Raw genomic sequence first — 16,540 nt, 5'->3', positions numbered from 1 at the left:
GGGAAGGCAACCCCCCCATCCCCCCTCTGCTGCTGCCACTGCTGGCAGCGCAAGCCTCAGCAGGCCCTGGTTTCCTGAGCCTCAGGCTGCCCTGGGAAGCTGGGCAGCTGACATCCAAGGCTTTCTTGCACCTCTGGCCAACCCTGGGCAACTGGGTGGATAGGGGACTAGGGGACTCCAGTGGCAGGTACGCAGGGCGGGCCCGGCCTTGCTGCACTCCTGTCACCCCGATGGGGCTAAAGGAACTGGGGATAGATAGATAGATGACAGATTTCAGAAAGGACAAGGGAGGGACAAAGAAATGGAAACATTATAATGAGAGAGAATCACTGATCCACTTCCTCCTGAATACCCCACACTAAGAATTGAGCCAGCAAGCCAGGCATGTGCCCTGATCAGGAATCTAAATGGTGACCTCTTGGTTCATAGGTTGATGATCAACCACTGAGCCCCCCTGGCTGGGAAAGGGACAGGATTTTATCAATTTAGTGAGTGTGTGTGTGTGTGTGTGTGTGTGTGTGTGTGTGTTAGAGAGAGAGAGAGAGAGAGAGAGAGAGAGAGAGAGAGAGAGAGAGAATTCAGAGCACAAAACAAAAGGACATAGAGCAAAATGGAAATATAGGTAAAGAACATAAAAGATGTTTTTGTATAATTCCTACATTTTTTCTGTAAGTTGGAAACTTTCAACTTGAATGTTAAAAGCAACAGAACAAGTTTGAAAAGTATATACTCAATGAACCAATAATTTCACTTTAGGAATTTCTTTGAAGGATATAATCCTGGACCTACAGCAAGGATATTTATCTATCTCAGTCTTGTTTATAATAGCAATAATTGAAAATTAGATGAATCCTGACCTAATTCATTGGAAGTTTTTATTTTATAGGATTTAATTTCACACAGTGATTAAAATCCTGTTTAGGGAAATGCTTAGTCACATGAGAAAGTATCTGTAAATAATGTTAATTTTAAAGCAGAATATATTAAAAAGTAAGCACAATAGGCTTTCTTTAAAAACAAACACATTCAATTCTTTGGTTATTCTCTGCCTGTCCCCCACCCCCACCCCGCCCCTCCCGCTGAGGTCCTTCAGTCTGTTCCATGCTTCCTGCTTCTGGAGCTGTTTGGTTGCTGGGTGGAGTGAGGCAGGAACTGGGTGGAATGGCGTAATAGGGGGAAACTGGGGGACAGCCATAATACTCTCAGCAATAAAGATTTTAAAAAATAAAATAAACACATTAAAATGGGTAGAAATGCCAATGGCATACAAATGGTTAATTTCTATTTAGATCATTTTGGAGGAGGTGTTATGTTTTTTCTGAAAAATAGGTCAATCGATTAATGGCAGAGATAAAAGTAGAGATAGTTCTTTTTTATTCATCACAGGCATTTTGACTTTCGTGGGTCTTAGAAACTTTTGTTTTCCTGGGCTCCTTTTTCCATAAAAAAAAAATATGGAAGAACATATATTTCAGTTGTGCTTGTACAAAGCTGAATATATTAAGATCCTATATTTAAAATATCTTCTATATACATTTTTTTAAATTTCTTATTTATTAAAAAGTTCAAATGATTTCATTGGTTTCTTAAAGTATTGTGGGCGCTAGGCACTCTTTCTGTTGCATCTGCTAGTTCTCAAGACATGGAGGGTGCTTCTTAAATTTCAATGCTCATTTCAATCAACAGAGTATTGTTAAAATGCAGATTCTGATTCAATAAGTATAAGGTGAGACATAAAATTCTGCATGTCTTTTTTAAATTAATTTTATTGAATGTATTGGGATGACATTGGTTCATAAAATTTTAAAGATTTCAGGTATACAATTTTACAGTACTTCACTTGTATATTATATTGTGAGTTTATCTCACCAAGTCAAGTCTCTTTCCATCCCCATTTATCCCCTCATCACCTTCTTCTAACTCCCCCCAGGCCCTTTCCCTCTGGTAATCACCATGCTGTTGTCTGTGTCTTCTTACTTTATGCTTAATTCCTTTATCCTTCTTACCCATCGCCCAACCCCCTCCCCTCTGACAGCTAGCAATCTGTGCTCTGTATCCATGAATCCATCTCCAGGTTGCTAGTGTTGTTAGTTTGGTGCAGCCACTGTGGATAGCAGCCTGAAATTACCTCAAAAAATTAAAAATAAAACCGCCTTATACCTCAGCAATACTACTTCTGGAAATATAGCCAAAGAGACGCGAAACACTAATTCAAAAGAATATTCATACCCTTATGTTCATTGCAGCATTATTTTCAACAGCCAAGATTTGGAAGTAGCCCAAGTGCCCATGAGTAGATGACTGAATGAAAAAGCTGTGGTACATTTACACAATGGAATACTACTCAGTGTTAAAGGGAAGGAAATCTTAACTTTTGCAGCAGCATGGATGGTCCTGGAGGGTATTATGCTAAGTGAAATAAGCCAGTCAGAGATTCTGTATTTCTGACAAGCTCGCAGATGATGCTCATGCTACTGGTTGGCGAATCACAGAGTGGCAAGGTGCTGGGAAACAGCTATGCTCACCATGCCTGGGATCTTCATCTGTCCATGTAATGTCAGCAACTATTTTTTCTTAGGGGCTGGCCTGTAACCACTGGTTATATTTCCTCATGCAAGCAAAAATATCTTTTACTTTCCCCTTCACATACATAAATGCATCTATTTACCAACTAACTGATATCTATATATATAAATCTGTGTCGGGAAGAAGGTATGCCAATATATTCACAGAGATCAATTACTCTTGGTAGAAATCTGGCTGATATGTAATATTATGTGTATACCTCACTTTCTACCAACCTCCCTTCATTGAGTATGTGCAAATTTTATAAATAAAACGTTGTATACTATAAATAGTTAGCAATCTATACTATAAATATATCCATGGAAAGAAAATAATATAAATTTGTCAAGGTATAATAAACAAAGCGTTATTTTAGTGATTTCGGTTGGAAAAGATGGAGGAAATAAAACCTGGCTGTTAAAGAAGTGAAACAATATTTTAATGTAAAAGTGTTCATAGTAGAAATCACAGTTTTATGTTTATTAACACAATGAAAGCCAATTAAGTTTTAATAACATATTTTTCAATAGGCTATGTGAGTCTCAAGGTTATGTGAATTATATTTTCATATTCTGTGACCAATACATTCTAAACACTTATGTACTTACTAGATCTTCTTTTTTAGAGAGTGGTGAGCAAATACATAAAAAATCTATTTCTTTGAATATTCTTGACAATGACAAACATAATCAATATAGGTAAATCCATTAAAAGGGCCAAAAATTCAAGGTCTTTTACACAGGTTATTATCATAACTTGATAGACACTAACTATCATGCTACTCATTCTGATTCTTAAATATCATTGGCACTTAAACTTAAAAAGAAAATTGTCTGGGGATCCATAACATTGCCTCGATGTTTAGTTTTATACTTTTCTGAAAGTTAAAACATTGCTCATGGTATATGTTCAGTTTATCTGGATAACATAAAGTAGTATTACTTCACTGTCTGTATGAAATCTTACTGCATATTCTTTTTATCACCTAAATTTATTATAAAATGGTGTGTTTTTTTACCCATAAATTCACACTTTAACTTATAGTATGTGAATATTTTTATGCATCTTTTTCTAATCATCGACTAGGCTTTGGTATTTATAAATGTTAGCTTAAATACAAATAATTTTAACAGAAAAAAAAATTAAAAATTCATGATTTCAGATTGGACACATACATTTTAACTTGACAGCTGAGATCTTGGATGCAATAATATAGCATGCCATTGCAACATAACAAATGCTATATATATATATATATATATAAAATCTTTGAAGTTTTAATGTACTCTTTGTGCTATACCTTTTAAAATTTTATTCATAACCAGTATGTGACATAAAAGCAATTAAAAGCTTTCAAAGGTGAATTCCTTATTGATATTAAATGCACCCATAATTACACCTTTCTCTGTTCACTAAAGGTGACCTGTTATTTGGCACTTTTGGGATGGAAGTATTATTTTTCAATTCATAGAATGTTTTCAACTATATTAGTGCAAGTCTGTAGTAACTGCCTTATCCAGACCTATAATTCTTACAGAAATACTGGAATGGAACTCCCTGACATTAATATTCTGTGTTTCTCCTACAGACCCTTAGAAAGAGGAATTTTATGTGATTTTTACAGAAACCTGATATATGCCTGTATAACTTAAGCTTCACATTCACATTATTTCCCATAATTACTTAGCACCAGGCCAACACCCTGTATACAATGTCATATTTATTTTAGGTGAAGTATAGTTTTGAGGTTTTATAACTTCTTTGCGTAATGTGTATATTTAGAAAATATATACATATGGTTGACAGAAATTATAACTACTCCTGTTATACAATATGGCCATTGAGACTTTGTCTTTGAATCATGTAAACATAATCTTATGAACTGTTTTAAACTGCAGGAAATAGGTTACTTTTTCCTGAAATTCAATTTTTAAAAAATATTATGGCAATATCTATAGGTATAATATTTATACATGTGGAAGAGATTTATAATTGCCTATGTAAGACCAAATTAATTTATTAATTCATTTCCCCTGAAGGCTTCTTTGTGTGTGTGTGTGTGTGTGTGTGTGTGTGTGTGTGTGTTGAGTTTTTTTCTAAATACCTTCACCATTTTTCCTCCAGCCCCCACAAACGCTTTCCCTCTGATAGTCTGTTCTCTGTATCTATGAGTCTGTTTCTATTTTGTTTGTTTACTTTGTTCCTTAGATTCCAAATATATGTGGAATCATATGATACTTACCTTTCTCTGACCAGCTTATTCCACTTAGCACAATACAACCCAGATATATCTATGCTGTCACAAAAGGTAAGAATTCCTTCTTTTTTATGGCTGAGTAGTATTCCATTGTATAAATGCACCACTGCTGTTTTTATCCACTCATCTATGATGGCCACTTGGATTATTTCCAAGTCTTTTTCTAAATATATTTTTATTGGTTTCAGAGAGAGGCAGGGAGAGGGAGAGAGAGCTAAAAGAATCAATGATGAAAGAGAATCATTGATTGACTGCCTCCTGCATGCCCACTTCTGGGGATTAAGCCTGCAACCCAGGCATGTGCCCTGACTTGGAATCAAACCATGGCCTCCTGGTTCATGTGTTGATGTTCAACTACTGAGCCACACAGGCTGGGCTGTTTCCACATCTTGACTATTGTAAATAACACTGTAATGAATATGCAGGTGCATATATTCTTTGGAATTAGTGTTTCAGGTTTCTTTGGATATAGTCCTAGAAGTAGGATCTCTAGGTCAAACGGTGGTCCCATTTTGATTTTTTTGTAGAAAATTTCATACTGTTTACCACAGTGGTTATATCAGTCTACTAGAGGCCTGTTATATGAAGAGATTCGTGCAACAGGCCTTCCCTTCCCTTGGCTGCTGGCACTAGTCTTCCTCTGGTACCCAGGACCCAGGCCTTCTCTCTGGCTGGGATTTGGCCAGAGCCCCCCTCCCCCAGCCGTCAGGCTTTGAGGCTACGCCGATCCTGGGCCGTGAGGCCTCGTGGCTCTGCTGATCCCAGGGCCATGAGGCCTTGTTGCTCAGCGGCTTTGGGTACGTTTGGCTTCGCTCCACCAGTTGGAACCTACGTATGCAAATTAAATGCCATCTTTCTTTGTGGTTAATTCGCATATCACCCTGATTAGCCAATGGGAAGCATATCGAAGGTATGGTCAATTACCCTTTTTGTCTTTTATTAGATAAGATACCTAAGGGTCTGTTTTCTCCACATCCTCAGCAACACTTATTGTTTGTTGATGTATTGATGTTAGCCATTTTGAGAGGTGTGAGGTGATATCTCATTGTGGTTTTAATTTGCATTTCTTAGATGATAAGTGACATTGATCATTTTTCAGTGTATTGGCCATCTGTATGTCCTCTTTTGAGAAGTGTCTATTCAGGTCCTTTGCCCATTTTTTAATTGGATTGTTGCTTTTTTTCGTATTGAGTTTTATAAATTCTTTATAAATTTTGGACATTAACCCACTAACAGATATATCACTGGTGAATATATTCTCCAATTCAGTGGGTTGTCTTTCTATTTCAAAAACTTTTGACTTTGATGTAGTACCATTTGTTTATCTTTTGTTTCCCTTGCCCAAGGAGATATAGCAGAAAAAAATATTGCTATGAGAAACGTTTGATATTTTACTGCATATGTTTATCTATTGTGAAAATTAATGGATTTATTGTTGAGCCTCACTCCCACAGTTTCTGATTCAGAATATCTGAGATGGGACCCAAGAATTTGTATTTCTAGCAAATTCCCAGATGTGGCCTGGGGACCACACTTTAAGAACCACTAACTAAACTATTTTTAGCTCTTCCATAATCCAAGTGATGTCCTTGGCATAATTCATATCTTAGAAAGAGAAGCCATATTACTTTGATTTGCATGTAGGCTCAAGCTAGCAGGCCATATGGATGCATCTTCAAAAAGTTGAGGAGAACTTGCCTTTAAATGTATTATAAGGATGTTGGTAGCATGTGTTATGCATTTATTGGGTACTTTCATGCCTTGGCTCATTGTCCTTTCTGTACATAAAAACTTAGGGCAGAAATGTCATCAGGCTTCCAGGTTGTGTTATGCCAATTTTCTTTTTTTTCCCAATTGTTTATTAAGTAACTTGACTGTGTTTCCATTTTTGAATTGATTCCTAGGAAGCTTAGAGGCAAACTTGTAGCCAATCTCTAATAGAGTTCTGTGAAATTATATTGGGTATTATGCATTATTTTTCCACTTGGCTTTAACCTACCTTTTTTTAATGTTATTGATTTTTTTACAGAGAGGAAGGGAGAGAGATAGAGAGTTAGGAACATCGATGAGAGAGAAGCATCAATAAGCTGCCTCCTGCACACCCCTACTGGGGATGTGTCCACAACCACGGTACATGCTCTTGACCAGAATCGAACCTGGGACCCTTCAGTCTGCAGGCCGACAGTCTATCCACTGAGCCAAACCGGTCAGGGCTAACCTTCCCACCCCCCACCCCCCTACCATTCTATCACCTTTCTCTTCTATTTATATTTTTTATTTTTATATCTTTATAAAAGTGACTATTTTTTGGAGGAGAGTAATTGTAAAGATTATTAAATAAGTGTCTAAGAAACCAAAGAGATAACTGCATGACAGAATGGATGTTGTCAACATTAGTAAAATGAGGTTCAAATAAATTCACTTATTAGAACATAATTCATTTTTGAATCTGTTATGTTTTTCCCTGAGGTATTGAACTTATTTATTGCTTATATTTCCAGTATTTCTTTAACAGGTTTGTAGTATTGCATTATTAGTTGAGGTTTACTACGAGTTTCCCAGAGTGTAAGCTATGATTGTTTTAATAAGAGGACATAGCCTACTAAGGCCAGGGTTTGCTTTTTGCAAGGAAACTTGGGAGAATACATCATAAATCTAAGTGACTCTGTTTCCTGTTATACATCTGGAATGTCGTATTTATTGTTGTATAAAAAACTCAAAAAAAAAGTTGGGAGCACTATTCATAGTCGATTATTTATACTTGTTCAAGTATGCTGCATTTCATTAGCAGAGGGGAAAACTGTCAAAAATAAGAAGGGGAGTGGTTTTCTGTTGTTGTTAAATGTCATCTGGTTCACCATAGTGTCAGTAAAATATTTCTCATATATTTCTGCAATCTTGTTGATTCTTTTAAACAAATATTGAGTCAGCAGAGGGAAATCATTTCCATATTTCATGCAGAAAATACATATGTTCTCTATCAAGATTTGGGGGAGATTTTCTAATGTGTTTTAATTGAGGAGATAAATTTACTAGCGTGTTTAATGTTTCTCTACACTGTAACTTGTTTTTAATTACACATGAATACCATATGTGGTTCATTGGCACTCTTTATTAATGCTTGAAAGTAAATTTACTCACCACTCATGTCATTTGTATCATGGGGTGTGTGTTCCTTGTTAAGTGAGTCACTTCTAACTTCTAAATCCTTCTAATTTCTAAATAATTAGCTAATTAATGGCATGACCTTAGGGTTCTTATGCCAGGATAACACTTACTGCCTTGAAGACAGCAGGATTTGCTTTTATTTTGAATCACAATGTTGAGTGCCTTCATCATATTTTTCCTGATTAAAGTTGTATTATATTTGCAAATGTTCACCTGTGAAAATAAACTTGCCAAATAAGCTTGCGGATTTCTGTATAGGCATGCCTCGTTTTATTTCACTTCACTTTATTGTGCTTCATAGATGTATTTCTTGTTGATGTTTTGTTTTGTTTTGTTTTTACAAATTGATGGCAAAATTCTCCACCAGCAGAAAAGATTACTACTTGCTTCACTGAAATACTTGCTTTTTTGTGGTGGCCCAGAACTAAACTCACACTATCTCCAAGATATGGCTGTATTGTGAAGGTGGCTAACTCACCTATAGTAGATTATCTACTATCCGCTCTAGATTATCTACTAGAGTATCTTAGCGGATTCCAGTTAACTCCGTGATAAGAAGTTATCACTCTCTCCACAACTCTGACCAGCTACCTCGCAAACATCTATAGTTATTCATTGGAGCAACATTAAATCATATCAAACTCCCATCCCAGGGAACACTACCCCATTACTACTGCAAATAATGATAATGGTAATAATAGTTTCTACTTTTCTAGCACTTATTATAGTCCAGACATTATTATATATACCATAAATAACACAGAATTATCACAAAAACTGTTGAAGTTGGTAGATATTCTAATAATACAAGGCGAATAAGGTCATCATTTTACTTAAAGGACATCACATTTGATGCAAAAAACAAACCAGAAATATTTATATGCACAGTGTTGAAGACTGACATACTATAAAGTGTTTGGTTCGGGCCTGTTCTTTGACATTGAATTTGAAAAGGAATTGTGTGATTTTTTTCATCTGTCATAATTTATTGCATTAATTGGTAAGGTTTTAGGAGGCTGGTCACCTAATGCTTCATGCGCAGAGGAAACCATCTGTCAGTTACCAGTAAATGTACAGGAGAGACATTCCCCTTGCTCGACTGGGCCAGTACAGAGGCGAGAGGCGAGATTCTCTGTGTTTACTCCCTATGCGCTTAAAGTGAGAAAGATCCTCTGTGCTACTTAACCTTCCACTCCATATTCTGTGTTCACACATTCAGGTCTTAAATGTAGGCCATTGCTTCTTATCATTTAAAGTAATATGTTACTGTGTGAGCTGGCTCCCTTCCTAGCCTACACTTTTTTCCTGGCACTCTATATGAAGAATCTTCCAATAGCACTTCTCTGAGCAAGCAACCCCTCTACGCAAAAACCACAGGTAAGTCGAGAGTGCCTTATTAGAGGCCCAATGTTTTGCCAGGGCATCACAACACCTTCACAGCTTGGCTTTTCGTCAGTGACATGTTTTTCATCTTTCAGTCCCCAATTTTACCCACTCCCCCACTCTCACGTTATTGCCCGAGAAGTCATCTATATCAAGTTGATAGAGTTCACTAAATATACCGCAGGCTATCCACCTCTTTCATTTTGTTTCTGCTCTTACTTTTGTCTTGAGTTCCTTCTCTTTCTCCCTCTATTATAAAGTGAAAGGCTACTACCTCCATGTTTAAACATCATCACCTCTTCCAGGAAGCCTTCCAGGAATACCAGCATTAATAAATTCTTTGTGCTCTTTCCATTGTTCTCTACTCTATGCTTCAATTCCCTTATCCCAGTGCATATTCTGATCTGTGCTAAATCTATGTATTTATGTAAATGATTCACAATCATATTAGGAATTCTTTGAGAAAAGAAATTGTCACACACACACACACACACACACACACACACACACACACACACACACCCCTACGTTTGGCCTAACATCTCTTTACTTCTAATGGAGGCCTCAATGCCATGTGTGGCTTGGTAGAGTTGTTGTGTTCCATATGGACAGTACCTTTTACATCTTTTTACACCTTTTACCTTTTTGTTTTACTTTACAAGCAACTCTTAAATATTTCATCGGTATTAATGTATTACTCTGTATTTTTAGATGACAGCCATTCCCCAATAAATGTAAACTTTTTAAACAGAGAGTCTTTGTTTTTAATCATTTATTTATTTTGTGTACTCTGTGTACCAAAGTGACTAAAGAGTGCTTCTGGAACCAGACTGTCTGGCTTCAAATAGTAACTCTACTTGTATCTAAATGTGTGGTCTTGGGCAAGTTATTTGACCTCTGGCCTCGTATGCCATCTGTAAGATGAGGAAAATAACCATATATACCTCATAGATTTGCAGTTAGGCTTACATAATAAGAAGTGTAATGTTTAGAATGACAGCTGACAACAAATTCTAGATAAACTCCTATTGTGTTCATAGTGACTTTCTTCTCCTTCCTGCTCCCCACAAGCTTCCACGCATCATGTCTGGCCTTGGGCTTCTTGTGGTCCAGAGGGAACAGAAACTCCCTGATGGCTAGACACTCCCAGAGACAATTCCTGATCAGTTATAGATGAAATACATCGTATGTTAAATAGACCTCTGTGGGTGTTCAAAAGTGCCTTTTATTTTTACCATGCCAAAATGTTTATAGATTTTCCTTCTAGTCTTACTTTCATGCATATACATTCAAATACATTCATAAATATAGTTGAGATCATATAGTCTATTCAGTCTTTTTTCTTTTAAAATGTTTACTGTTGAAAGTATTACACATGTCCCTTTTTCCCCTGATAGATTCCCTCCAATCCACCCCCAGTCCCAGGTCCTCACCACCTGACTGTCTGGGTCCATGGGGTTATGTACATATGCATAGAAGGTCTTTGGTTTATTGCGTCCCAACCACCCACCCCTCTCCACACTCTGCTCCACAACTATCACATGTCTCTAGATCTACTCTGTTCCTCAGTTTATTTTGTTATTTAGGTTCTACTTATGAGTGAGGTCATGTGATACTTGTCTATCACTGAGTGACTTATTTCACTTAGCATGATACTCTCCAGGTCCCTCAATGCTGTCTCAAAAGGTAAGATATTCGTCTTTTTTTACTGCTGCATAGTATTCCACAGTAAAATGTATCACAGCATTTTTATCCACTCATCTACTGATGGGCATTTGGGCTGTTTCAGATATTAGCTATTATAAATTGTGCTGCTATGAACATAGGGGTGCATACATTCTTTATGATTGGTGTTTGGGATTTTTTAAGATAGATTCCTAGAAGTGGGATCACCGGGTCAAATGGCAGTTCCATATTTAAGTATTTGAGGAAACTCAATACTGTTTATCATAATGGTTGCACCAGTCTGCGTTCCCACCAGCAGTATATTAGGGTTCCCCTTTCTTCACATCCTTGCCAGCATTTGTCATTTGTTGATTTGTTGGTGGTAGACATTCAGATAGGTGTGAGATGATAGCTCATTGTCATTTTAATTTGCATTTCTCTGATGATCAGTGACTTTGAGTATTTTTTTCGTATGTCTCTTGACCATCTGTATATCCACTTTGGAGAAGTGTCTATTTAGGTCCTTTGCCTATTTTTTTGTATATGTGTTTATTGTTTGGTGTTGAGTTGCATGAGTTCTTTATAAATGTTGGCCATTAACTCCTTATCAGATGTATCATTAGCAAATATCTTCTCCCATGCAGTAGGTTATCTTTTTGTTTTGTTCATGAATTCCTTTGCTGTACAAAAACTTGTCCCATTTGTTTATTTTTTCTTTAGTTTTCCTCGTCCTGAGGAGATATATCAGAAAAAATACTACTAGAGCTTTGAATATGGTGGCTTTGTAGTATAACTTGATATCTGATATTATGATTCCTCCTACTTTGTTCTTCTTTATCAATATTGCTGAAGCTATTTGGGGTCTTTTTGGTTCCATATAAATTTTTGGAGAATTTGTTCTAGATCTGTGAAATATACTATTGATATTTTAATAGGGATTGCATTGAATCTGTAGATTGCCTTGGGGTAGTATGGACACTTTAATGATGTTGATTCTACCAACTTATGAACATGGAATATTCTTCCACTTGCTTTTATATTCCTCTAGTTCTTTTTTCGATGTCTTGTAGTTTTCCAAGTATAAGTCTTTTACCTCCTTGGCTAAGTGTATTCCTAAATATCTTAATTTTTTGTTGCAATGGTAAGTGGAATTGCTTGTTTAATTTCTCTTTCTAAGAATTGCTGTGTAGAAAAGCCACCAATTTTTGGGGTGTTGATTTTGTATCTTGCTACATTGCCAAATTCATTTATTAAATATAGTAGTTTTTTGGCTGAGTCTTTAGGGTTTTCTATGTACAATATTATGTCATTTGCAAATAATAAGAGTTTTAATTACTCCTTTTCAATTTGGATGCCTTTTATTTCTTCTTCTCTGATTACTGTGGCTATGATTTCCAGTACTATGTTGATTAAGAAGGGTGGAAGTGGACATCCCTGTCTTGTTCCAATCCTTAGGAAAAATGGTTTTAATTTTTCTCATTGAGTATGATGTTGGCTGTAGATTTGTCATATATGGCCTTTATCATGTTGAGATATGCTCCCTCTATTCCCACTTCGCTGAGGGTTTTTATCAAAAATGGGTGTTGGGCCCTGACCAGTTTGGCTCAGTGGATAAAGTGTCGGCCTGTGGACTGAAAGGTCCCAGGTTCAATTCCGGCCAAGGGCATTTACCTTGGTTTTCGGCACATCCCCAGTAGGAGGTGTGCAGGAGGCAGCTGATCAATGTGTCTCTCTCATCGATGTTTCTGGCTCTCTATCCCTCTCCCTTCCTCTCTATGAAAAGTCAATAAAATATATTTTTTTAAAAACGGGTGTTGTTGTTTTTTGTTGAATGCTTTTTCTGCTTCTATTGATATGATCATGTGATTTTTGTCTTTCAATCTGATTATGTGATATATCACGTTTACTGATTTAAAAATATTGTACCAGCTTTGCATCCTTGGATTATATCCCAGTTTATCATGGAGTATGATTTTTTAATATATTGCTGGATCTGATATTTTGTTGAGGGTTTTATCAACTATGTTCATCAGGATATTGGCCTTTAATTTTTGTAGTGTCTTTATCTGGCTTTAGAATTAGGATAATACTGACTTCATAAAAGGTGCTGGGAAGTGTTTCATCCTCTTGAATTTTTTGGAATAGGTTGAGGAGGATAGGTGTTTGTTCTTCTTTGAATGTTTGTTAAACTCCCCTGTGGAGCCATCTGGACCTGGGCTTTTGTTTGCTGAGAGTTTTTGAATTACTGCCTCAATCTCATCAGTCATTATTGGCCTATTCAGGTTTATTATTATTATTATTATTATTATTATTATTATTCCTGATTTAGTTTTGGTATATTTTAAATTTCTAGGAATTTTTCCATTTTTCATCTGCATGGTCCCACTTGTTGGCATACAGTTGTTTAAAGTTGTATTTCTGTGGTGTCTGTGGTTATTTATCCACTTTTGTTTCTGATTTTATTTATTTAAGTCTTCTCACTTTGTTCCCTGATGAGTGTGGGTAATGGTTCATTGATCTTGTTTATCCTTTCAAAGTAACAGCTCTTGGTTTCATTTATTTTTTGTGTGATTATTTTAGTCTCTATGTCACTTATGTCTGCTCTAATCTCTATTATTTCCTTCTTTCTACTTATTCTGGGCTTTTCTTTTAATACATTTTATTGATTTTTTTTTACAGAGAGGAAGGGAGAGGGATAGAGAGTTAGAAACATCGATGAGAGATGAGATCAGCTGACTCCTACACACCTCCTATTGGGTATGTGCCCCCAACCAAGGTACATGCCCTTGACCAGAATCGAACATGAGACCTTTCAGTCCACAGGCCAACACTCTATCCACTGAGCCAAACCAGGTAGGTCTGGGTGTTTATTGTTTTACTCTTTCTAGTTCTTTAAGTTGTAGGGTTAAAGGGTTTATTATTAAGTTTTCTTGTTTTTTGAGGTAGGCCTGTAATGCTATGAACTTCCCTCTCAGACTCATTTTGCTTTCTCATAGATTTGTGGTTGTTGTGTGTTCATTTTATTTTTTTCCAGGAAGTTTTTTATTTCTTTTTTTTTATCTCATTGGTAACCCATTCATTGTTTAATAACATGCTATTTAGCCTCCATGTGTTTGAATGTTTTTGGGTGTTTTACTGTAGTTGATTTCTTATTTCATTCCACTGTGATCTGAGAAGACATTTGATATTATTTCAATCTTATTGAACTTGTAGAGACTTAGTTTTTTTTCTAACATGTGTTCTATCTTTGTGAATGATCTATGTGCATTTAAGAAGAATGTACATTCTGCAGCTTTGGGGTGAAATGTTCTATAAATGTCAGTTAAGTCCATCTGATCCAGTGTGTCCTTTAGAGTCACTGTTTCCATGTTAATTCTTTTGTCTGGAAGATCTATCCAGTGAAGTCAGTGGGGTGTTAAAGTCCCCTTTAACTGTATTGTTGTTACCTTAAAGTCCTGTCTGGGAAGCTCTTTATTTCACTGTCTATTTTTAATGATATTCTTACTGTATATATTAATCTTGGTTTCAGATTATTGCTTTCCATTACCTTGAGTACTTCATGCCATTCCCTTCTGGCATGTAGAGTTTCTTATGAAAAATCAGATAACAAACAGCCTTATGGGAGCCCCTTTGTGGGTAACAATTTGCTTTGCTTTTGCTGCCTTTAAGATTCTCTCTTTGTGTTTAATTTTTGGCATTTTAATTATGATGTGTCTGGGTATGGGCCTGTTTGGGTTCTTCTTGCTTAGGACTCTCTGTGCCTCCTGAACTTGTGTGACTTTTTTCTTCATCAGGGTAGGGAAGTTTTCTGCCATTATTTCTTCAAACACATTCTCTATCCCTTTCTCTCTTTCTACCTCTTTTGACACACCTATTATTTGAATATTGTTACATTTCATGCTGTCCCACAGCGCCCTTAAGTTGTCCTCCTGTTTTTATTTATTTTTTTCTTTCTGATTAAGTGGTTTTTTCAACTCAGTCTTCTAATTCACTGATTTGATTCTCAGGTCCCCTAATCTGCTGTGTATTCCTTCTTATATGATCTTCATTTGTGCTGTCATTCTTTATTTCTGTTTTCATAGTTACTCTATATTTTCTCATAACTTTGACCATCTTTACCTTCATTATTCTGAACTCATCTCCATTTCATTTATCTCTTCTTCTGGAGAATTCTCTTGTTCTTTGATTTGGGGGTTTCTTTGTCTCCTCATTCCAGATGCTTATTTTAGTTTATGACTATGTATTAGATAGATCTGCTACACCTCTGACTCTCTAGTGCAGGACAGTGTCAAATGCTGTTTCCGATTATTTAGATCAGGCAAAGACTAAAAAGCTCCAAAAACCACCTCTGCCTATAGACTGATGATTCCATTTTGAAAATCCCTCAGGCAATTCTACACAGGTGTGGTGAGAATTTTTTCTACAGTGTGGGGCAATTGCTTCTGACTGGAAACTAATTGTTATTCTCAGTCTCTCTTTTTTTAAAAAAATATATTTTATTGATTTTTCACAGAGTGGAAGGGAGAAAGATAGAGAGTTAGAAACATAGATGAGAGAGAAACATTGATTAGCTGCCTCCTGCACATCTCCCACTGGGGATGTGCCCACAACCAGAATCGTTGTGCCCTTGTACATGTTCTATCCACTGAGCCAAACTGGTTTCAGCTATTCTCAGTCTCTTAATGGGCCAGAGAAACCTTGAGGCAAGGTGTGTTCCAATAGGCTGAGTCCACTGTCTTCCCGCTAGGCAAAGCTGCCTATATAGCAAATGTCTGTGTGAGAAAGATGAAGTCTACTCAGTACAGGAAACCAGGTGTCTGCCTTTGGAGGTCTAACCCCAAAGCTCTGATCCTGGTTTCTTCTCACATAACTCCGGTCCATTCTGCTCTCTCTCTGCTGACTTCACATGGAATTTTGTGCACAGGCCCTTTAAGAAGGTGCCTGCATTTCCAGCCATCTCTCCCTGGCAGAGAGCATCCCCACTGCTTTTCACAGCCAGATGTTCTGTGGGTACCCTTCTTAGTTCTGGTGCTCTCTGATGGGGGCCCAGCTTGGCAATTAGACCCCAGAGTGCTCAGTGGCATCTCCCCACAGCTTAGCTATCCCTCCAGAACTCCAGTTACTATCTGGGGGAATTCAGCCAGCCCTTTCGCACCTCTCGCCCTCCTACTAGTCTCTATGGGTCTCCACTTTCCATTTTAGGTTATCAGGGTTCTCTCCAGTGAGTTTTGTATTGATTATTCAGGAATTTTTTTTTCTATATTTTAGTTGCAATTCCAGTTTGGTTCTGGGAGCATGTCTGTGCAGCATCCACTTACTCTGCCGCCATTTTTAATCTTCAAAAGTGCTTTTTCTTATAATTACTTATTAAACTAATTTTATCCTATCTCATTATAATATTTCCATGTTGCTGGGCAACCTCAAGAAAAGTGAGAGTCAATAGGTAGGCATTTAAAATTGTACCTTGAATGCACAAATGAACAACTAAATCTGAACCTAATG

This window comes from Myotis davidii, unplaced genomic scaffold (assembly GCF_000327345.1).
Source record: "Myotis davidii unplaced genomic scaffold, ASM32734v1 scaffold636, whole genome shotgun sequence".
NCBI lineage: Eukaryota > Metazoa > Chordata > Mammalia > Chiroptera > Vespertilionidae > Myotis > Myotis davidii.
The sequence above is the reverse complement of the archived record's forward strand: the minus strand, read 5'-3'. Positions refer to the sequence as shown.